The 25,313-nt window shown below is 41.0% G+C and overlaps 1 long non-coding RNA gene across 1 annotated transcript in view; it reads left to right on the forward strand.

The window, feature by feature from the left end:
• The window catches only part of LOC132342776 (uncharacterized), a 32,068-nt gene extending 7,727 nt beyond the window's left edge, over positions 1-24,341 (forward strand). The window contains exon 2 of the long non-coding RNA XR_009491261.1: positions 21,903-24,341. This is a non-coding gene — a long non-coding RNA (uncharacterized lncRNA). The remainder of the gene's footprint in view (positions 1-21,902) is intronic.
• Positions 24,342-25,313: the final 972 nt, after the last annotated feature.

Below are 25,313 nucleotides of genomic sequence, written 5' to 3' on the forward strand. Positions count from 1 at the left end.
GGGTGCCTCATGTGGGGTTCAAAGCCTTCACTCCTCAGGGAGAAGCAGAAGGTGTGAGTTCCCTCCTGACTGTGGGTTGCCGCTCGGGGGGTGAGGTTTGTGGGGATCCGTGTGCACCCTGTCCTACCCGCTCCTTCTCTCCTCCTCCCGAGACGTAGGTGCCGCTCAACCAACCAGTCTTAAGGTTTTATTCCCAAGAGGGAGTTGTTCCATACGTAACTGTAGGTTTGGTGTGTAGGTCACTGTGCTGGACTGGAATCTCCTTAATAAGATTTTCTCAAATGTTTAGTGTCCCACTGCTGTTGTTTATTTTGACAGAAAACTAAAGCCAAAAGTGGACCTCAAGCTTGTGGTACAACTCAGGGGCATTGACATCAAGATACTGTCATCTTGATTTACAAGCCAGAGTGCCGTCCTGCTGCTGTTTTGAATCACTTTAAGCAGGAAAATTTCCTCCATTGGTTTGTGCTTAAATACAGAAATCAAGAGAAATGGGCATATTCTCTTCTGAATCCCTAATGTTTCAAGAGAACCTTGTATTTCTTTGTGAGATTTTCCCCGTAGTATTAAATCAGATGCCTGGTGCAAGTGAACTATGCCCAATTCTCTAGTTTATTTCTCTGAAGCATGTCATATCCTCTTAGTGGTGATAGAAAAAAATAACTTCAGGAAAATTTAGATTTTGTAGCAACCATAGAGTATGTAAATATTTATTTTCATAGAGTCTAGGTAAATTGCTCTAAGAAATTTCAGAAATGGTTTATATTTATTTCACAATTCCGTTTGTCTTATTCACTTCAATTAGACATTATCTGCGCTAATAAACCTCAACTTAGACTTTCATTGACCTGCTTCACATGAAGCATCACTACCTTAGGAAGCATCACTACAAACAAAGCTAGAGGAGGTGAAGAATTCCAATTGAGTTATTTCAAATCCTAAAGGATGATGCTGTGAAAGTGCTGCACTCAATATGCCAACAAATTTGGAAAACTCAGCAGTGGCCACAGGAATGGGAAAGGTCAGTTTTCATTCCAGTCCCAAAGAAAGGCAATGCCAAAGAATGTTCAAAGTACTGTACGCTTGCATTCATCTTAGTTTAGTTCAGTTCAGTTGCTCAGTCATGTCCGACTCTTTGTGACCCCATGGACTGCAGCACGCCAGGCCTCCCTGTCCATCACCAACTCCTGGAGTTTACCCAAACTCATGTCCATTGAGTTGGTGATGCCGTCCAACCATCTCACCCTCTGTCATCCCCTTCTCCTCCTGCCTTCAATCTTTTCCAGCATCAGGGTCTTTTCAAATGAGTCAGCTCTTCGCATCAGGCGGCCAAAGTATTGGAGTTTCAGCTTCAACATCAGTCCTTCCAATGAACACTCAGTACTGATCTCATTTAGGATGGACTCGTTGGATCTCCTTGCAGTCCAAGGGACTCTCGAGAGTCTTCTCCAACACCACAGTTCAAAAGCATCAATTCTTCAGTGCTCAGCTTTCTTTATAGTCCAGCTCTCACATCCATACATGACTACTGGAAAAACCATAGCCATGACTAGATGGACCTTTGTTGGCAAAGTAATGTTTCTGCTTTTTAATATGCTGTCTAGGTTGGTCATAACTTTCCTTCCAAAGAGTAAGCGTCTTTTAATTTCATGGCTGCAGTCACCATCTGCAGTGATTTTGGAGCCCAAAAAAATAAAGTCAGCCACTGTTCCCACTATTGCCCCATCTATTTGCCATGAAGTGATGGGACCAGATGCCACGATCTTAGCACTCATCTCATACACTAGCAAAGTAATGCTCAAAGTTCTCCAAGCCAGGCTTCAACAGTATATGAACTGTGAACTTCCAGATGTTCAGGCTGGATTTAGAAAAGGCAGAGGAACCAGAGATCAAATTGCCAACATCCTTTGGATCATCAAAAAAGCAAGAGAGTTCCAGAAAAAACATCTACTTCTGCTTTACTGACTATGCCAAAGCCTTTGACTGTGTAGATCACAACAAACTGTGAAAATTCTTTAAGAGTTGGGAATACCAGACCACCTGACCTGCCTCCTGAGAAATCTATGTGCAGGTCAAGAAGCACCAGTTAGAACTGGACATGGAACAACAGACTGGTTCCAAATTGGGAAAGGAGTGTGTCAAAGCTGTATATTGTCACCCTGCTTATTGCAGGCTGATGTGAAGAACTGACTCATTTGAAAAGACCCTGATGGTGGGAAAGATTGAAGGCAGGAGGAGAAGGGGACATCAGAGGCTAAGTTGGTTTGGATGGCATCACTGACTTGATGGACATGAGTTTGAGTAAACTCTAAGAGTTGGTGATGGACAGGAAAGTCTGGCGTGCTGCAGTCCATTGGGGTTGCAAAGAATCGGACACGACTGAGCAACCTAACTGAACTGAACTTCAGGTGAATTCCTGGAATCTCACCAATGTCTATCTTGATTAGAATTCCTAGGAAACCTAGTTTTGTGTTTTCTTCTTGTGTGGTGTATGTAATCAGAAGGGGTTAGTAATCAGCAATTGACTGTCTCTTTTGGAATCAGCCAGTAAAATATAACTTAATACTTTCCAAAAACAGAGCAGAAATATCATGGGCTCCAGTCACCATTTTGGTCAAAATCTTTGTTTTAATCTGCACATATTTTATATCACATTTGCTTGTGTTTTGTGAATTTTAAGGCATTTTCAAGCTTTGTATTTCTAGTACCCTTTTTAGGTATGCAAGGAAATATATTCCTAATCCAATATGATTTCTTCTGCATCATACAAATTTATATCAAAATAGCCCCAACAAGATTGTAAGCTTCTTTAAGGCTGGAAGCATGTTGAACACTTATTTGTGTCACATTAGTGCCCTTAATAAGAAAAAGTAAGTGTGTTTTTGTTGACTTCTCCATTGTAAAAAAATTAATACAAGGGAATTCAAAATACCTAGACAACATGCCAGATTTGGCAAACTCTTTTAGGAGTAAGCAAATTCTAAATTTAAGGACCCCAACCAATCAATTCTCAATGTGTGATTAAAAATGTGAAATCCAGAGAGTTGTTATGAAATACAAGTCTTTCCATCCGTGGTTAAAATTCATTTTTATTTCATTTCCTGAAAATTGGTCTGTTCCTTATAATGGTGAGGGTAAAATTGCATAGAAATCATCTTGTTAGTTACAAATATAAAGAAATGCAAGGATTGGCTGTCATCTAGACTTTGCAAGAATTGCTTTATTATTTTTTTTTAATTAAAAAAAACCACAAATATATGGCGAGACAGTCCATCTGGAAATGTCAGGCAAAGGAACACTGCTGTTAGTTTTTTAATTACCTAGCATTTTTTCATTATCTAGAATTTTTGAGTAGATAAATTTTTTAGACATTTAAAATATATCACCTTGTTTGGGAGTCAGCACAACGTTGAAGGTCATTGGAATAAGATGACATGGATCTGAATCCTAATTGTGATATTGTTTGTTCTGGTCATTGTAGTGTGTGATTATTATACCTGTTTCACGTGATATTTATAAAAATTAATTGAGATGATGTGATTGTACTTTGTCAATTGAAAGACATTACTGAATGTTATTATTTGTTGGAAGTTTGGAGACTGGTTGGCAATGTTTTGCGTAACAAATTATCTCAAAACGTAATGGTGTGGGGAAAAAATCACCTTTTTGTTTGCTCATATTTTTGTGTCTCAGGAATTTGGAAATGGCTTGACAGGCAGCTCTTGTTTGGGGGTGTGTTGTGCTGTTTTGATCAGATGTTGGTTGTGGCAATGGTCAGCAAATGGTGTGGCTGGCAGCAGATGGCTCATTCATGTGATTAGGAATTGAAGCTGATGAAGTGAAAGTTGCTCAGTCGTGTCCAAGTCTTTGCTACCCCACGGACCATATGGTTCATGGAATTCTCCAGGCCAGAATACTGGAGTGGGTAGCCATTTCCTTCTCCAGGGGATCTTCCCAACCAAGGTATCAAACCCAAGTCTCCTGCATTGCAGGCGGATTCTTTACCAGCTGAGCCACGAGGGAAGCCCAAAAATACTGGATCGGGTAGCCTATACCTTCTCCAACAGATCTTCCTGACTGAAAACTGGGGTCTCCTGCATTGCAGGCGGATTCTCTACCAACTGAGCTATGAGGGAAGTGGTTAGCGAGAACCACAGCTGGGGCAGTAGGGAATTGCTTCATTGCTCACCTCCTTCAGCATGGTGGTCTCAGGGCACCTATTTATTATATGGAGTCTGAGTTTTCCTAGAGCGAATGTTCTGAGAGAACCAGATGGAGTTGCGTTGTCTTTTCTTGCCCTAGTTTTGGAAGTGTTGTGGCATCACTTTCCCCCATCTCACTGGTTACAAGCAGGTCACTAATATTTAAGGAGGGGGCATGGACACCCATCTGTCTATGGGAGGAAGGGTAGTGATATCATCAACATGTTTTAAAACATGTCTTGTCATTAGAAAATCCAGGGTAGAGAGAGAAATTAAAGGGGCATGTTTTGGAAAGCAAGCTAGACCATGTATTTACAGATCCTTTTAAGATTATTTTCCTTTTCCTAATTATATTGTGTACCAGCATCATTATTTTGGTGGTTTGGTAGTTTCCCAATTTTTACAGAGAACCATCAGGCTCTTTATGTAATTTCTTTATGTTTTGTTATGTGAGGAGATGACGCGTCCCTCAGTCTTCTTTACCACGTAACAGGATGCACAGTTTCTTCCTCTTCATATCAGGTCATCCATTTATTTTAACTGGTGGCTTTGCTGTCTTCAGGAATGCTCTAATCAATAGGCACATATTCCTAACCTTTCGGCAGTTTAATAACCTTATGGCTCAATGCTATTATTAGCATGTATCCCTTTCAGAGGCCAATTATCCCAGCAGATGATTAGGTTTTCTCTGAAGTATCCCAGGTGGGGATTTTCCCAGCCTGCTTTGTGGCAGTCCCCCAGGTACCTCACAATCACATCTTCTCTGTCTGGCGCTTCTGTAAGGTACTGCCAGGTGCAGCTTACTCTTCCAGAGAAAGATTAGCTTATTTGCATCCATATGTGCTTCGTCATGTGGAAGGATTGGCAGGGAAAATTGCTGGTGGTACAGTTTCTTGCCCCAGGGTGAGGCCAAGCCTCCCACTGTGAAGTCCAGTGGGCATATTTTAAGTAACTGCCTGCCAAAGAGAGGGCTCTGCTGTTGCACTGTTCTCAGCAAAAAAGTACATCTTTTCTGGAAGAGCCTCAGAATTTACAGAATTTGGTTAAGAAAATTGAAGAAAGTGGTGGTTTTGGGGAGAAATATGTCACCATGTGTGTTTCATAGAAGACCCAGGTGAGTGCAGCCAGTATGTCTTCCAGTGACATATGTCTTGGGAATAACGTTTTTGTGATTGTTGTTGTTATTGTTGTTGCATTAGATCCATATCCTTTAGTCAGCCCCTTTGTTAGATCTTTTCTTGAGAGCCCATCCCATGGGGACCCACGTGGTACTAGGTTTTCACAGCATCTTGAAAGCCACACATCTACTGCTATGAGCTGGCTGGGAAGATTTCCACAGTATCTGGCCATATGGGAGAGATTTCAGAATGTAGATGCTGTTACAAAACAATGTATGGTGTTGGTTACCTTATATTAATTCCCAAAATGTTCATCATGACCATTCTGTAATATCACATACTATGGTGAAAAGTCAGGGCCTGTGACAGAAAGGGCTCAGGCATGAGGCAGTATCCGGTTTGATTTCAGATTCATCTATTTCTGCATGTGGGAACTAAGACTGCCATATAGTTGGTGTCCTGCACTATTAATTGGAGATGGTATCAGTGATCCGAGGGGCCATTGCCGACTTTTAATGAAGGGCAGTACTTAGTGGTCAAATGAACGCAAGTCAACCAACCACATGATCACATGATCCCAGATTATGTCAGAGGATGAAGTGTGGTTGGAAGTGACCATTGTTATCTGACTAGATAGAAATGTTAATTTTCTTTAAACCCTGGTTACTTGGACTATATAAAATTAACTATTTTACTTTTTAAATGTAAAAGTGGTCAGTCTGAGGGTAATTTGTATTCCTTATTGGATTAGCTAGGAGTTGGTCAGCAGAAAGGAAATTATTCTAGGTATTTCAAACTGGAAGGCAGTTAATACAAGGGATTAGGAAATTTTAAAATGAATGGAAGGGTTGGTGGAGAAAATATCTTTAGTAAGTTCGGTAAGTTTAGTAAGATACATCCTCCAAAGCATCCATTTGCCTTCATCCCTTAAGTTGGTGATATGTAGGAGAATACTCTGGAAGATTTGACACAACTGCCGTCACAACTGCCATTTGCTGAAACCCTCACTCTGCCCACCACTGCTTCATGAAAATTATTAGTTGTTTCTTTTTCACTTCTCAGAGTTTTATGGAATATCGCTGGCTTTGGTTCAAAGAACAAAGAGGTTGGTAAACCTTCTTTGAAAAAAATTTTTGTGAGAATTACTATGTTTGAAAATAACTTCAACATTTTGTATAATGGATGTTTCTGTAAAAAAAAAATAGCCCTTTGTACCATGAGGTTCAGCCTTTAGAATAATTCAACAAGGAAATAGTAAATTGATTAAAAACAGTATATAGGTGGATACAAAATCAATTTTAATTACATACTCTCCAGATGACTGCTTTGCAGTTGACAGTGGCTACTGCCCAGAGCTTTGCTCTAGGTGGAGAGATGGGGTTCGCTGAGGGAGCTCAGTGAGCTCACAAGGCCACGTTGCTGGTTTCTTCTGAGGCGTGGATTCTCCAGATCTGTAGTTTCTGGGCTTCACTTTTATAGAAAAGTAGTCAGATAATCAGCTTTGAGCTAATAACACAATCTAGCAGGCATGGGAACTACTTCTCAATCCATGTTGATAGTTTTATAAATTGACAATGTGGTGCATTTAATCTGTAATAAAGTGAGAACCTTCATTAAAGAATTCTACCACTTTAGGTCATTTTTCCCCAGGAAGTGCTCTGTATATAGGGAACCAGGGAGCAACATAAGGAATGGGTAGATATTTTCTTTTCAACTTTGGAGAAAAAGATTTTCTTTTGTTACTTGTGCTAAGCTTTGGGGGTTAGAAAGATGAACACTTTAAAGGTAGGAGCCCTTTGTGGAAAATTCTGTACCTGTGTTTAGACAAAGCTCCTTCCTTTCTAAGCAGCCCAGGGTACTTAATAAGGCATTACAGCTGTGTTCTCCCCTGTGCCTGCTCCCTTAAATATAATGACCAGATATATACTCCATTGTGTTCTACCCGATCCTCTGAGGACATTGTCCCTGTCTCCATTTCCTGATTTTTTTTCTGTAACTGCATATCCATAATTTATTGAAATAGCCTTGGGTTGCCCTTGAAGTGCCAAAAAAAGAAAGGAAACAGGCTTTTGTCATTGGGAAACTGCCGTCCTGTATAATTTGGCTAAAGTAGTGATTATGAATGAAATTTTGAACCAGTGGAAAGATGTGGAATTCTTGGATACTGTATTTGCCTTAAGGCATCTGAAGCAGCCTTTAAAGCTCTATTAATCAGTGCTTCCTCCGTTCCATCCCTGACTGCTGATTCTGAGTGGCCAGTGGAAGTTAAACCCTCCTGTGAACATGACTTGGTGTTACTTCTGTACAGATAAAGACCCCGACTCATGTATAGAGACAAAGAAATGGAGATCTGATGGCTCTCACAAAGCTGAAGTTAAAGGTTTTTAAATTATTAGTGGTAGATACTGTTTTGTGTGTATCTGTTTCCAGTCCTCTGTGTAATAGAGGTAGTTGGAGCTCTTGAGAAGGTAGATGGTTTTTTCTCATAAATATCTATGAGTGTTCTGAGAATGTTTAAGGTAAGCTAGGCTAAGCTATGATGATTGGTAGGGTAGGTGTATTAAATACATTTCAACTTAATATTTGCAATTTATAATGGTTTTATCAGGATGTATCCCTATTGTAAATTGAGAAAGATCCGTACAGTTGACTCTTGAACAAGATGGGTTTTACTGCAAGCATCCATTTGTACCCAGATTTTTAGATTAATTAATTTATTTCATTTTTGGTTGTGCTGGGTCTTTGTTGCTACGCGTGGACTTTCCCTAGTTGTGGCGAGTGGGGCTGCTTTCTAGCTGTGGTGCGTGGGCTTCTCTTTTGAAGAGCACAGGCGGTAGGTCCACAGGCTTCAGCACTTGCCGGGCATGGACTCAGTAGTTGTGGCGCACAGACTTAGTTGCTCTGTGGCATAGGGGATCTTCCTGATCAGGGATCAAACCCTAATTGGATTCTGAATTGCAAGGTACATTCTTAACCACTGGACCAACAGGGAAGCCCCACAGGTTTTTAACAGTAAATACTACAGTACTACATGATCTGCCACTGGCGAATCTGTGGATGCAGAACTGTGTGTGTGGCGGACCAGCTGTAACGTTACACACAGATTTTCGACTTCAAGGTAGGTCAGTGCCCCTAACCACAGCATAGTTCAAGGGTCAGCTGTATATTGTCTCTAAATGCTCACATTATTAAAGAAAATAAGTTTAAAACAATACTATAGCATATATATAGCTTTCACTTGAGAGTTTATTGGGCAGTTACTGTATTTTTTTAATGTAGCATATATTTTCAGTGACAGGTTTATTTTCTTGGGCTCCAAATCACTACAGATGGTGACTGCAGCCATGAAATTAAAAGACGCTTGCTCCTTGGAAGAAAAGCTATGATACCTAGACAGTATATTAAAAAGCAGAGACATCACTTTGCCAACAAATGTCTGTCTGGTCAAAGCTATGGTTTTTCCAGTAGTCATGTATGGATGTGAGAGTTGGACTATAAAGAAAGCTGAGCACCAAAGAGATAATGCTTTTGAAGTGTGCTGTTGGAGAAGACTCTTGAGAGTCCCTTGGACTGCAAGGAGATCCAACCAGTCCATCCTAAAGGAAATCAATTCTGAATATCCACTGGACAGACTGATGCTGAAGCTGAAACTCCAATACTTTGGCCACCTGATGTGAAGCACTGACTCACTTGAAAAGACCCTGATGCTGGGAAAGATTTAAGGCAGGAGGAGAAGGGGATGACAGAGGATGAGAGGGTTGAATGGCATCACCAATTTGATGGACATGAGTTTGAGCAAGCTCTGGGAGTTGGTGAAGATGGGGTGTTTGTGGTACACATAAGCTGTTGAGCTCTTGTGAGAAAGAGTAATGTTGAGGAAGAAATAGTGGAAAAAGGAGCAAGCAGCCTTTACTCTACCCCTAATCTTTGCAAAGCATTGCATTTTCACCTTTATTCAACTTCTCTGCACTTGTGTACATTTCCTGCTAAATTATGATATCTTTAATTTATCTTGTTTCTGTTATATGATGGGGAGGGTTGAAGAGGATACTGTGCATCAAGGGCACCTGTGCCTCAGTTGGAGGTGCCCCTGTGGTTAGTTTGTATCCGCTCTGTGCTTAGGGGGCATGTGCAGGAGTCCGAAAGGTCTCTGTGGTTATTTTGTAGCCTATCTGAACTCTCCTGGGCTGCATTGGGGCCTGTCTGGGGTGGGGTTTAGAGATCGGCTTGCATCCATTTTGGCTAGGCCACCCTTCCTCACGCATGCCTAACTTCCTGCCTAACATTTCCCTCAAAGCAGCTAGCAGTTCTTGAACAATTTCAATAGCTCTGGAGTGGGAGGTGACTTAATGATTTGCTATACTTGAGAAAAGACCCTGATGCTGGGAAAGATTGAAGGCAGGAAGAGAAGGGGATGACAGAGGACGAGATGGTTGTATGGCATCACTGAATCAATGGACATGTGTTTGAGCAAATTCTGGAAGATGGTGAAGGACAGGGAAGCCTGGAGTGCTGTAGTCCATGGGGTCACAAAGAGTCGGATACAACTGAGCAACTGAAAAATGATACTAAGCTAAATGATGAGCATGCTTTGTAAACCACCAGGGTTAGTGAAAATATTAGGTTATCATGGTAATTACCTAGGTAAGTATGTTATCATGATACTCTCAGTGGGTTGAATGGTGGTGTACAAAAAGTTGTGCGTGAACTAACTCTTAGAAACTGTGAACGTGGTCCTATTTGAAGAGTCTTTGCAGATGTAATTAAGTTAAGGATCCTGAGACCAGGAGGTCATTCCGGAGTATCCAAGTGGGTGCTAAATGCAATGATAAGTGTTTGTAGGAAATACCCATGAGGGAGATTTGACAGAGAAACAGGGAAGAGAGGAGGAGGCCGTGTGACCACAGACAGGGGTTAGAACCACGCAGCCACCAGCTATGGAAGAACATGGTTGGTAGGCACCAGAAGCTAGGAGAGAGATGTGAACTGGATTATCAACCCAGAGTTTGTCTGGATTTCAGACTTTTGGGCTCTGAACTGTAAGGGAAGCTATTTCTGTTGTTACACAGTTTGTAGTAATCTGTTGCCACTGCTCTAGGAAATGAACACCCCTAGCTCTGGACAGCACCCCCAGAGACCACCCTCCCTGAGTCTGGAGAACCTGGGCTCTTAGGCAGAGCCATGCACCTCCTGATGTCCTTCCTCCAGTGCTTCACGGTGGTGGCTGCAGGCTCCTCCCCAGTACAGGTTCTCAGGACAGAGGGAACGTGTCTTCACTTAAAACAGGAAGCCAATAGCGGCTGCATTTTCCAGAGAAGGTTCAGGATGAGTGAGGAGAGGTACTCCTCTCACAACCTGCTGCATTTTGAACAGTCACAGTCTTCTAGAACCCTCCTTTCATTGCCTGTTGGAATTTAATCCCTGTAGAGAGACCAGGTGCTCTTGGTCATCTGAACACATTTAAGACAGTGCAGCAGACTAGAAAATCACAGGGAAGGAGGTATTTGTGTGTAGACAGATGCTTCATGCAAGAAGTAAGTTTTGAGCTGAACTGTGAAAAAAAAATAGAGTGTTTGAATGAGTGGGAAGTAGAAAGGATTTTAGGTGGCAGCATAGAAGAAAGAATAAACAGAAGGGATGGAAACCAGTGTTGCTTGAGGGAAGAGCAACAGAACCATGTTGAATGCTGACTGGGGTGTCCAGTTGCCATCAGAATTTGGGTTTATTACTCGAGAGGTCCACTGTGGTCTGGTGAGCAAGGTGGCGAGGCTGCAAGCCTTTCAGGAGGTGACACTGGTTGGGTAGAAGGCACTTAGGCCCCCCTCAAGTCTCCTCCCTTGGCAAATCTTTCTGACTTCTCCAGGCAATGATAAGTTCTCTTCTCTCCACTCGGTGCCTAAGTGGACCCCTGCTGGGGAGCGTCCCCACGTGTGGTCTGGATTCCTCCTGACTCCAGAAGGACCCCAAGGAAGCTGTACTCCCAGGATCCAGCACTGGACCTGGCTTCCAGGCAGTGTTTCAAATTTCTTCTAGCCCCAGTGATTTTCAGGCATGGCTCCTGTAGAGGATTCAAGACCTGAATTCTGTCTCTTACAGCTGTCGTCTGATCATAGCCAGGAGCTGCACAAAAGGGTTTTTAAAAAATGATTTTCATGCTTGGGCAACATGGCCATGGTACCTAATTCAACAAACACTCCTTCACGTTTTCAGTCTCTGTACGTGGCTCTCCCAAGGAGATGGCATGTCTTCACTGGGTTAGTGTCAAGTGAGAGGAAAGGTGTGACCGAAGGTCAGGGAGTTGCCAGTGTTTATTGAGGATGGGATAGTGTGCTGGACACAGCATTTGAGAGCATGTTGGAAATTCATCAACCAGTACACCTTTTGTTTTTATTTTTGTATTTTCTTTCTTCTTTTATATTTATTTTTTGGTCAATGTCCCAATGCACTTTTTATTTGTTGACATTTATATACATTTATTATACTTCAGTGGAGCATCTCACTTAATGAAAATGAATATGGACCTGATGCTATATCTTTCCTAGTGTTACTGATCTCAAAATAATTGGACAAAATAGTTTACATTTCCTTATACTTGCATTACATTACTTTTGTATATTACTTTTGTAATAGGATGAGAACAGTATTTGAAAGAAGTTGAAGGGCAAAGGGCAATATAATTTGATTTAATTACCTTTTAATAGAAATAATTGGTTAAGAATATTTCCAGATCAGGAGAGAGCTCTTTTCATGATAAGATTCCTACAAAGTGTTAATGACTACAAAAAAATTACAAAGTGTTTAAGATAACATGGTTTTACAAGTTTTGAAGAGATGAAAAACATTCTTTCACAAAAGAGAAAAACAAATAATTCAGAATAATCTTAAGATAGTAGGGTTTCATACCTAGTTTGTAATGGCAATTTGAGTTAGGTTGAGTATAATACTTATCAATGGAATAAATATTTGCTCTGCAAAAGAAAGCACATCAAATGGAAGTGAATGAGATATCAACTTTGTTTTAAATTAATCCTAAGATATTTGGGGGAAAGATAATTAGCAGTTTGACTTGAAGATGTGGGAGCAATATGACAAAGCCAAAGTAAGTAAGCAATAAAATAAATGACAATAGAACATTTCCTGAAATAATTACCTGCATGTATTGCTTTCTGGAGAGGCAAAGCAAATAAAACCAAATCCCAGATGCCTTCATTCAGTATATATTCAAGTCTTAAAACCTTAAAATCTGGGTTAAAGGTTATAAACATGTATAAAGTATGGCTTAAGAAATGTTATTAAAAACTAAGCAATTGCTGAAAGAATTATATGGAAATTAAAAAAAAACCCTTGAAAATTCCCTTTAGACCTTTCATAAATATATATATATATATATAATATATATGAAATGTGTCTGAAATAACAGAGAAGATGTTTAAAGGGCCATAACTATTTATTAGAATGTAAATGTAACAAGCATTATAGATAGCTCAAATTACCTGTGTCTAGGATTACCTGAGCATGCCAAATCCCCCGTGTCTGCTTGTGATAAGACATTCACATGAAAACAGTCAAGGCTTTGCTTAGCATCTCTATAAAATAAAATTGTCAGGTTTTCTTGAGCCTTTTATATGTTTAGCCTGAATATTCCCAGTAACTAAGATATACATGTATGAATTTATTAAAGTGTGTAAGTGCAGGACTGTTCTGGCTTTCATATTCAAAGTCTTCACTTGTAAGATATTTTAGGAGAACACTACTTTTACCAAATTTTGTTTCTGTTATTTATTTATTTAAAGAAGAAAGAGGAAGATGAGGTGGAGGAGAAGTAAGTGGAGATAGAGGAAGGAGAGGAGGAAAAGAGGGAGGGAAAGAAGAGAAGGCAAGAGAACCAGTCAGATCTGGCTGGAAAATGCAGATTTCCGGTCTCCACACCCAGCCTCCTGAATTAATAAAAATCTCTTTGGTGGTTTTAATCATCAGCAGAGTTGGGGTAACTGGGTTAGAGGACACTGAGATTGTCTATAGGTTGATCCTCCTGGGAATTGCTCTGCAAGGGTCTTATCAGGTGTTAATGAGATTGTGTACTGGTATCCTCAGAGTGCTGTCCGTGGGAATCTCAGACCCCATGGTCAGGACGTTTGGAGGAACATGAGAATCTCAGACCCCACAGTCAGGACATTTGAAGGAATATTTTGCAATAGGGCTTCCTGGGATCCTAAATGTATAACAAGCTCATGGAGGACAAGAAATGTGTCTTTTCTAACTCTGTCTCTGGTGTTCACCAGGGACATAGTGTGAAATACGTAATGGTCTACGTACTGATTTTGATGTATTATACAGCCTTTGTACTTGCCACTCAAGGCTGAATTCTAATAGAGAATTTGATGCGTTACTTTACCACTGCAAATAAGAAGCCTATGATGAAGGAAATCGATTCAAAATAAATCCATCTACACTGTAAGAGCATTGGTTGAAGGGAGTGACTTTCTATTCTGCCATCACTGGAGCATACAAACTGAACCCCATTTGGGGTAGGGTAATGGTTTCATACGGAGGAGAGAAGTGGAAATGTCAGATGTAGGAAAACAGGAAAACACATTTACCTTAACAGCTTTCCTAATCCTGATCCTGGGTACGTAGCAAGCAATAGCTAATATCTCAAATCCAAGAGAAATGCCACCATATCTTTCAGCAGAATCAAATACGAGATATCTATATGGTCAGATATGTGGTTTAAAAGGAAAACCTTTTCTGTTCAACTTTAATTAAAAAAACACTTATCTGAGAGAGGGCTCTCCCAGAAACAATCAGAAAGTAAATTTCTCAAGGAAATGTGGTACTCTTAGAATGTCTTATTTATTCAAGAAAGAATTGAATTTTATAGTCTACGTCTACTAGAAATTACATATGATTCAAGTGTTTTAATATACTTCAATTAAAGGATTCTTATTGCTGTGACCAGCTTTTATTTGGGACTTTATTAAATACTCTGTAATGTAAACAGGGAATAATTTCAGTTTAAGAGTATTTTGGTTGCCATAAAGATATAGCAAAAGGATTCATAGAAATTTTTGTATTTCAAGAAAGTAATTTTGGGACCCCATACCTTTGTGCAAAAAATGATAGGTACCAGCCTGTACAGTGTTCTTTGTACCTTGTAACATATGGCAATACATCTGATTTGGAGTCCAGGAGTGTTACATTTGAGATAAGGTAGCCAAGTGTATAAACACATTGTTTCCGTAAATTTCACACTGCCTTGTTATTCTGGCACCTGCTGTTCAAAGAAAGAGGAAAGCTGAAAGAAATAAAACATCACAAAATACAGCAGCCCTTGAATGGCGACTGCTGGGATGTACAAAGAGGAGACAGAAAATGGAGAGACAAGATGTGTTTTTTAAAGGTGGGGTAAGAGCTTATTTTCAATAGAATGTTATCATATTTAATTGAGAAATAATGCATAAGGTGAAGTGAAATTTGAGAGGAAAAACAAAAGGGTTTTAATTGATTTTAGCTCACAGACTCTTAGAGCTGGACCGGATTTTATAGAATCCCAATCTTGTCATTTTACAACTAAGGAAAATACAGCTCAGGGAGGTTGGTGTCTGAAATTTGCACAATTCACGTGATTTCTGGAGGATTCTTCCTAGAACTATCATCTCTTTTATAAACTAAATATTCATTTTATGAATAAAATGCCCACTTCGTTTATTTATTTATGTATTTTTTTCATTCCTGGAAGAAAGATAACAGCATACATCCAAAAACTGTTTGAGGGAGTTTGGAAGAGTGACATGCTGGAAATCATCACTCTTTCTTGAGCAGCAAGTGCTTTGTCTAAGTGGACACCGGGCCTCCAAGCCTTAGCCCTGTGGGGAGAGGGCTGTGTCCTGTGGCTGTAGCCTTTGTGGCAGGGACAAGGGAAACTGCTGGGCTCTTTAAAGACTTCACTCTCTTACTCCTCTGTCAACTCACAGATGTAGAACCTAAGGGCTTCCCTGGGATGTTGGAGATTCCTGCAGTGTAAGCTGGTAGTAGAACCCCTTCTGAAGATGTTCTTGAAAGTTAGAGATTGCAGATTTGACTAGGTGCCAGCATCTACCTGTGGAACTTGGATTGAGTCCCTAGAGTCCTGAGGCTTCTGTCCCTAGGGGGCTGGGTTACTGGGAACACCTGAGTTTGAATTTTGACTCTGCAAAAGGGTCATCCTTGTGACCATAAACAGACACTGAAATCTCTGGATCTCTGTTTATTGTGAGAGAAAAGACATTTGGCTTATAAAATTCCCAGTAAGAGCCTTCTCTGCCAAACGCCAAGGCGTCAAACAGTAAATTTGAATAAGTTTCCCTCTGAATTCCTAAAGATGTTCCTTTGACTGACTGTAGAATGTGATAGCACCAAGTTTTTCTGGGTTATCTAATTTGTAGACTTGGAGTTAAGAGAATTCAAAATTCTCCTGGATCACTCACATAATGAGATGAAGAGTAATTTCCTTGAAAACAAAGAACATTAGCTATCAATCACTATGTAGATACATTTTTAACACTGGCTCCACTAATTTTCCCCTCCTTCTTTGTAAATACCAATTCTGGCTTGAATGCTGTTTTTAAGACATATAATGGGCTGTAATAATTCACAGTGCTCAGATGAAGAGAGAGGTGGTGGTTCTTGGGCAGAGCTGCGGTTCAGCTGGCATGGAGGTCATGGGTCTGTGGAGGAATGGGGTTTACTGAATTTTTAAGACTTTATTGAGATATACTCAATATACAGAGAGTTGCATATGCTTAAATGTACACATTTTGATGAGTTTGGACATATGCATACACCTGTGGTAGCCATCACCATAAACAAGGTAATAAACATCTCCATTAGCTCTGAAAGCACTCCTGTATTCCCTTGCTTTATTATTCTTTGGAAAGAACACTTGGTGAGAGATTACCCTGTTGACAAGTTTTGAAGTGCACAGCACTATATTGTTAACTATACACTCTAGAGTTTTATATGAGATGAACATTCTAGAGAGCTGCTGTATAACTTCGAGTTGTATGATTTTTAAAGGTGTGATTTTTCAGTGTAGGCTCTTTTGGTTAGGTGAATTGATCCAAGCATAACATCCTAGGAGGAAAACAACATTGAATGTTGTGACCTCAAATTAAAAAAAACCTACTTAAAAAAGAAATGGCAACCTTAGATAAAGACAAAAACCAACCATAACTAAAAGGAATGTAGTATGGAGTATAAATCATAGCAAAAAAGTAATATCATTTATAGTTTCATTTACTTCATTAAAGTTTAAAACGTGATATTAATGTTTTCTGATATTTGGTCCCTTTCTACAAATGGATTAAAAAAATGTACTTTCACGATGTTCTTCATTCATTCAGCTTCATTCACTGAATACCTATAATATGGCAGAAACTATTTGACCATATGATGAGTAAAAGGAGAACTCTAAATGTTTAAATAAAGCACTCTAGTGGGGCAGAGAAAGAGAGTAAACAAGTGTGTAATACGCTTCCAGGCACTGGCAAGTATTATGAAGGCGGAGGGAGAGACGGGGCTTGGTCTGTTTGAGACAGGCGGGCCAGCAAAGGCCTCCGCGAGGAGAAGGTGCGGGGCAGAGACCTCAGTCAAGTGAAGGAGGGAGCCACATGGGATTCTAGGGGAAGAGCAGTCCATGTGCAAGGAATAGCAATGACCACAAAAGGAAGCACTTTTTCTCAGATATGAAGGAACATATCAGGTGCCCAGACTAGAAGGAAAGCCAGCTGATCCAAAAAAATGGAGAAGGTGAAAGAGGAAGGATAAAAGGAAAACTGTAGGCCATGGGTTTTGGTTAATTTTTTGTGTCAACTTTGCTAGTCTGTGGTGCTGAACTGTTTGGTTAAACACTAGTCTAGATGTTGCTGTGAAGGTATTCTTTAGATGGGGTAACATTTAAACCAGTAGACTGAGCAAAGCAGATTGCTCTCCATAATGTGGTGGGCTTCATTCCGTCAGTTGAAGGCCTTAAGAAGAAAGCTTGAGGTTCCCTGAAGAGGAAGGGGCTCTTCTTCCAGACTGAAACAGAAATTCTGCCTGAGCTTCTAGCCTTCAGACTCAAGACTACAAAAGCAATTCTTGCTGGAAATTCAAGCCTGCTAGTCTATACACACACACATGCACACACCCCCCCACACACCCACACCCACACCCACACCCACACCCCACACCCACACCCACACCCCACACCTACCCACACACCCACACCTACACACATACACACACACACACACCCCTATTGGTTCTGTTTCTCTGGAGAACCCTGATATAGAAGCCATCTGACTTACTTGAGCAGGTTCAGCGGTATGATGTGATTTACATTTCAGAAATCACTGCTACTTCAGGGAGCAAGAACTGAGTCTTGGCAGCGAGAGGAAAGCAGAGAGACCAGGAAGGCTGTTCTGGTCCTGTAGGTGTGACCTGACAGTGGCCTGGCAGTGATTGGAGGTCACTGGTTTTGAAAAATATTTTGCAGGATTTTCAGACAGCTCAGATGAAGCGTGTGAGAGAAACAGATAAATCAAGGCTTATGTGTTGGGCCTGAGCAGCTTTGTGAAGGGTGTGCTATTTATAAAGACAGTTCAGGAAACCTGGGTGAGGAACAGGTGGCCAGAGATGGAAGAGGAGGGAAGGGAAGATGTATTAAGGATCCAGAGTTTTATTTTGAGCACATTAATTTCATATTGCCTGTTTGCTGTCCAAAAGGAAGCAGACTATTAGGTGCAGCCACATGCTGCTGTACAGTGGTAGTAAAGAGCGCAGTCTTTGGAGCCAGAATGTAAACCTCACTGCCTTTTAATTAAAAAAAATGGGATGATAAGCATACCTTATTGATGTGACATGAGGATTAAATTAACCAACAAATGTGAACTCTTAGAATATGACTGATGATCATAGAAAAAGTTCCGTAGATGTTGGCTGTTATTATAGTCAGGGTTTTATCTTTCTGGTCCATCAGATAAATTCCTAGATTGAGGCAAGGGCTTGGGGAATGTTGCCCAAGCATCCTGCTTTCTGTAGTTTTTGGTTACTGGCTCAAAGAGGTCAAAACACAAACAGGAATTGGGTGAAGCAGGTGAAACAGGTGGTTGTCTTCCCTTTGCCTGGACAACAAGCACTTTTGGAATGATGGTGTTGGAAAACTGTGTTTAATTAAAGCACACTTTTCTTGCTGGTTGCAACAGCAGCTTGTCTGATGTAGTCCCACTCCCCCCGCCCCCAAATACCTCCTTCTCTGCTTTGTTTTCTCCATTTTGTACATCACCTTCTTGTATACTGTACATGACACACTTCTTTGTTATTTTCTGTCTCCTCTCGGTAGAATGTAAGCTCTAGCTCAGGGATTTTCTTTTCTTTCTTTCTTTTTTTTTACTATTTTTGTTTACTGTTAGCACCTGCAAGAGTGCTTAGCTCAGTCAACACAGGAGGAATGAGTGGAATGGCATTTCCTAGTGTTTATTGTTCCCTTTGTTTCTTGCTCTGTTTCTTCAAATATTTCCCCATGAGAGAGCACATCAAAAATAAAGTTGCACATTAATGATTCTTTGGACCTTTCTGATTTGTGCAGTACATTAATTTTCATCGATACAAACATCATCTATGAAATGGAATTTCAGAGGAAGCCTCTGACAGCAGTTTCAGTTTTGACTTTGGAAATAAATTCTGGAATTGATGTATGAGCTCCCAAAAGTGATGATTCTTTTTTGCTGTTGACTGTCCACTTGGTTTCCGTCCCAGCCCAAGTGAGGGCAGATTCCGAACACAGATTTTTGCTCAGCAACGCTCGTCGATGAGAGGCATTGAGAGCTGTGCTGAGTGGAGGTTGATACATGACCAAGTCAATCTATGACTTATGAGTCTTATTGTAAGTCCAGGACACCGTATTGATTCTGTAGAACGGACTGGAAACTGACTTTCATCTCACAGTACCCTCTAACTTGCTCCTCGCCTGTTTATTCCCAAGGGAGTATTTACATCAGTCTTCCAAAGTCATTAACTTTTATTTCCCTTTAATTTTATTTCCTTTTACAGTCCATCATGATTTTACCATATGTATGAAGAGTGGACAAATGGATGTCTTTATTTAGCACAAAAAAATCAGTCCTGTTTCAATGTCAGCTTTTTAGAGGCAGTTAATTTTATCTTCTCTCACTGCATGGGTTTAGTACATAGATACTATTTCCTTGGACAAACAGGCGTTGTGTCAAAATAAATTTCATTTGACCTTATACTATTTGTGCCAGCACTTATTAACTATAACCATTAGCATATTGTATTGCAAGTAGTCTTTAGAAAATATTTTAAAATTATCCTGATCAGATTAATCTTAATATTACAGCTGTTGTCTTACTTCTTACTGTGGTTGTGCCAACCAGCACATCATGCCCCATAGTTGGAGTTCAAAAAATGATGGTTGAAGTGAGTTAAATATTAATTCCTGAGGCTACCTGGGAAGGGGCATTGCCAGTCTGCTGCTTTCAGGTTTCCCTTTTATCTACAGAAGGAACGATAGGCTGAAATAGGACTCCTCATCAGCTATTCTCTTTGTTCTTGGAAGTGGGTGTAGACTGGACCTCAAGGAAAAAAAACCTATTTCTGAATTAGGTTATGATCCTTTTGAGCCTCTGAATTCCAAGCATGTTTTATATCATTGGAGGATGGTTATTCCAGTGAATGACTAAAATTATAGAAGGTCTGTTCTAGCTGGAAGGAAGCCTATAATTCTCCTGGAGAATGTTCATTATACAGATGAGTAGTGGGGACTGAGAATTTAGGGACTTACTCCAGGCCTCAGAGCTGTCAGCTCACCCAGGAAAGAAATTGATAGCTCCTGTGCTCTACCATGATATCGGAGCCAGATTCGGAGGCAGTTACTTGATTTCCTGCACTTACTCTAATGCAGAGCGTTCTGAACAAAGCCTGCCTTCTTTTTCATAGATGGCTAGATGCCCCCCCTGAAGCCAGCCAGGCAGAGATGTTAGTCTGTGAGTTTGGTTTCAGCAGAACACATGCTGAATCACTTTTCTCATTGCTGTTGGTACTCGGAGTTGTCCTGTCATTTACCCAGGTCTTTGCTGTTGCTGTGTTTAGTTCACCTGAGGGGAAAAGAATTGAACTGAGCAACAGAAGATATGTGGACAATAAAAAAAAAAATCAAACATTTTCCTCCCCTAAAGCTAAACAGAAAGAGAAGGATTCAGATAAAGCCCTCTAAGAATATCCATTCATAATAAATGTCATATCGCTTGCCTTGGCTCTATGATTTCATTACTGTTATTTATATAACATTCTGGACTGTGCAACCCACACTGCTGATGCTGCGCCAAACGGTGGGGTGCCTCACAGCTACTGTTGTATGTCAATATAGCCATTTCATTTATACACAAATAAATGAGCTTATTATGTAGTATGTTAAATGATAAGTGCAAAGAAGAAAAATGAAGGAAAGGAGGAGAGGTAATCTTGATGATAGGTAAGCAGCCTTAGACAGCCATTGGGATACCTTATTTTAAATACACCTGCCAGGTTTGCAAGTTGTGTTCTAAACAGCATGGTATGGAGCAGATGCTGGCAAAGCCATCAACACTAAGAAAATGGGATTTCAACCATGGAGACAAGACATTTGCCCCTTTTACATGCACTTGTTCTTATGCAGATTGTGCTAAAGTAAAGTAAATGAATACATAATCAGACCCTATTTTCTTTAAGTGAATTATCACATTTTTATTTGTATGTAGAAAGGGTTCAGACATAAGAAAGAATATCTATCAGCTTTATTTTTCAATACAAAAGGCAAATCTTTGTATATGATTTTAATAGTGATTCAAATGGTAGATCAATTAACAAATTATTTAATTTAAATCTATTTAACTTTAAAGAGGAATCTTTCCTTCCCCTTGTTTTTTTCCATTAGTCATTCATGTATTTTTTTGGTCTTCAATTGAAGTCATTTTGAAGCACCTTTCCTGAAAGTAATCAACACCAAGAGTTATTTCTATGTTCTCTCACCTTTTTCATTTTATGATGGCATTAATGGTTCACAGAAGGGCTGTGTTCTGTTCATGCGCCAGGTAATGGGCATGAATACTGGAGAATATAAGTATAGAATTGGACCCTTTGCAGTGCCTCTGCAGCTGGAGTGATGCCAAGGCTGGTCTTTACTGAGGAACAGAGTCTAAACCCCAACATTCAGGTGTCCACCAAGTCTAAGAGGCTAAAAATCCAGTTCAAGTGAAAATGATAACCCTTGTGCATTTGGCAGTGATATTCTCTGCATGGTAATGGGGAAGGAGAGCAGAGACCCTGAAAATACTGCAGCAATGAGATTGCCCAGTATGTGGGCCTGGAGGTCCTCTTGTGATGGTGTGGAAGGCAGTATAATGGCCCCCTAAAGACATCCGTGCCTTAATCCCTGAGACCAGTGAACATGTTACCTCCTATGGCAAAAGGAAGTTTGAAGATATAATTAAGGGTATGCACCTTCAGATGGGGACTTTATCCTAGATTTTTCAGGTGGACTCAGTCTAATCTGTCTTGGTCACAGAAAGAAGCAATGGAAGAAGAGGGAAAGATTCAGAGTATGAAGAGGACTTGCCATTGCTGCCTTTAAAGATGGAGGAAGTGGGCAATGAGCCAAGGACTGTGGACATTCTGTGTGGCTGGGAATGGCCCTCAGCTGATTGCCAGGAAGGAAACAGATCTTGGTTCTGCAAATACGGGAACTAAAACACTGGTAACCTTTATGACCATGGGAAAGGATCTTCCACTAGAGCCTCCAGAAAGGAACACAGTCCTTCTAATACCCTAATTGTAACTGAATGAGACCCGTATCTGATGTCCAACCTGAACAACCATAGACCACTGTGTTTGTGTTATTTGTTAGAGTGGTGATAGGAAACTGACACAAATGTTATGGAGCGACTGAAAGAGGTCAAGAGCAGAGTCTTTGTTGGGTCCATGAGTTTCAGCACTTGGAACAAGCTGCCATGTGGAACAAGACAAAGCTGTATTTGCTCTTTCATTTTGAAAACATCTATTATTGACAACTCAGGCAACCGTTCAGGTCAGTTAAAATAATGAATAAAGGGTACATCCATACAAGAGGATGTACCTCTTACATCCTTGTTATATGTTATCACAGTGCTGTGTGCTTAGTCACTCAGTCATGTCCGACTCTTTGCAACCCCATGGACTGTAACCTGCCGGGTTCTTCTGTCCATGCGATCTCCAGGTAGGAATACTGGAGTGGGTTGCCATTCCCTCCTCCAGGGGATCTTCCCAACCCAGGGATCGAACCCAGGTCTCCCACGGTGCAGGGGGAGTGTGGGAGGTCTGAGCCATCAGGGAAGTCTAAGAATACTGGAAGTGGGTAGCCTATTGCTTCTCCAGGGGATCTTCCCAACCCAGGAATTGAATCGGGGTCTTGTGGATTGCAGGCAGATTCTTTACCAGCTGAGCTACCAGAGAAGCCTAAAACATATCTAGAGATCTTTTGGAGAAAGATGTTTCCATATAGTTTGGGGGCAAATGAAGCCATCCAACTGAACTGTGCCATGAACACCACTGACAGGTGCAGATTTCCAGGCTAGAATCTTTCCCAAGCAAACAGTTCCCACTCGTCTCCATCCGGTCCAGGCCCCCAGCCACACTCTGCGTCACACGGTCACTGCTGGGTACATCTTCTGCTCGTGGTTAGTGAGAGGGAAGGCAGCCTGGATCTGCCTGTAGCCCGTCTGCAGCCTGTCCAGGAATGGGGGCACAGGGATCATGGCACCGAGTCTGGTTGCATGGTGTACCCCTCGATGGGGGATACAGGTACTGCTACTGATGAGGCACAGTCTGGGTGGCCTGCTGGCAGTCAAGCCTGGAGAAATTCATGGGCGTGTTCACGTACGTGTTGTTCATGGTGCCCTTCGGCCTGCAGCAGTTGGTCTGGGACCTGGTCAGGGGTACCCAGGCCCCTGAACTGGTGCTGGAGCTGCAGCTGGACTGGTGGGCAGAGGAGCCCCAGGAGGCACTGGCACTCGGGTTCGTGGGGACCGTCTCCGCCTGTGGGGCCCGGCTCTGCTGCGGCTCCTGCTTCGGCTGGGTTATCACAGAAGATGACCGTCAATTTTCACACAGGCCTGGGAGACAGCAGACGTAGCCTTTTTGTTGAGGTATTAAAAGTAATTTTCATGTTATTTTAGTGAACTATTTTATTTTTCTTCTTGTTTCTGGGTAAGAGTCAATTGAAATTGCTCAAGCTTCTTGTAACAGCCAATCATTTGTCATGGAAAAATGATGTAGCCAGCAATTAGGTCAAGTTTGGTGCCAACTTCTTTGCTTTTTCTTTGCAATTAATTGAACCTTCTACAATATCAGTATTTGAGTATATAGCTGACCTATGTTTAAATTGTATTGCAATTCCACTTGTTTAAAATATGATTTCCTTTTTTTCAGAATTGGAATTGCTCTGAGAGGCAGGGTCTGAGTTTATAAAAGTTATGCATACACAGATGGGCCCTGTGAGGTCCATCCTGCAGTGACACAGATGCCTTAATAGGGTTAAGCTGTTGTGTTTGTGTCTCTGTCTTGTTTTGGGATGTGTACAAGTGAGTCAGATCTTTTCCTCCGTAGGCCCAGGGAGAGCATTTCGGGCCTGTATGGGCTGAATTGTTCCCCTGCTCCCATTCATATATGGATGCCCTCACCACCAATGAGACTGTGTTCGGAGACATGGTCCATAAGGAGGTAATTAAGGTTAAATGAGTTCATAGAAGTGGGGTCTTATATGATAGGACTAATGTCCTATAAAGAAGAAGAGACTCTAGAGTTCTCTTTCTCCCTGTGCTCATAGAGGAGAGACCAGATGAAAACATAGCAAGAATGAGGCTTTCTACAAGTCAGGAAGAGAGATCTCACTGGAAACTGAATTTACCAGCACTTTGATCATGGGCTTCTAGCCTCCAGAACTGTGAAAAAATAAATTTCCTTTGTTTAAGCCATCCAGTCTCTGGTATTTTATTATAGAAGCCTTGGCAGATTAATACAAGACCACTTCATGAGTCTGCATTTCATCCTCGGAAGTCCTTGAGGCAAATTAAACTCAGGATGAGGCGTTGTCCATTTTACACTTGAAAGCAAATATTGCTGGCTGTTGTATAAAAAAATGACATGAAAAAAGAGGGAAAGAATGGAATCAGGAAGTAGCTGAGAGGCTACTGTACTGGTCCATGAGAGAGAGACAATGACAGTTTTTAAGATTTGACCATTTAAAGCAAAAATGATAGCTCTAAATTGTGCTGCTGCTGCTGCTAAATCGCTTCAGTCGTGTCCGACTCTGTGCGACCCCATAGACGGCAGCCCTCCAGGCTCCCCCGTCCCTGGGATTCTCCAGGCAAGAACGCTGGAGTGGGTTTCCATTTCCTTCTCCAATGCATGAAAGTGAAAAGGGAAAGTGAAGTCGCTCAGTCGTGTCTGACTCTTAGTGACCCCATGGACTGCAGCCTACCAGGCTCCTCTGTCCATGGGGTTTTCCAGGCAAGAGTACCGGAGTGGGTTGCCATTGCCTTCTCCCCTAAATTGTACAGTTTATAGCATATTCTACTTGTGCAGTTTATGTAACATATGAAGATAGAATATGTGTCACAACAATAGCCAGAGAGGGGGATTGAAGGTAGTAGGCGTGTATTGTTGAAAACTGATGCCTTTCATATAAAATGGTACATTATTAACACTAAGTTGATTGTGATCATTTTGTCATAATGTTACCTCTAAGATAACATGAAAAAGATGCAAAGATATATAGCCAAAAAGCCAATAGAGGAACTTAAATGAAATATTAAGGGTTTTTTCATTAACTAAAAATGAGGCAGAGAAGAAGGTATAGAGAAAAGAAAAACAGAGGAGACAATTAGAAATCAAGCAGAAAAATGGTAAACCAAAAATCAAGCTATACCTAAAATTATATGCA

This window comes from Bos taurus, chromosome 18 (genome assembly GCF_002263795.3).
Source record: "Bos taurus isolate L1 Dominette 01449 registration number 42190680 breed Hereford chromosome 18, ARS-UCD2.0, whole genome shotgun sequence".
Classification (NCBI taxonomy): domain Eukaryota; kingdom Metazoa; phylum Chordata; class Mammalia; order Artiodactyla; family Bovidae; genus Bos; species Bos taurus.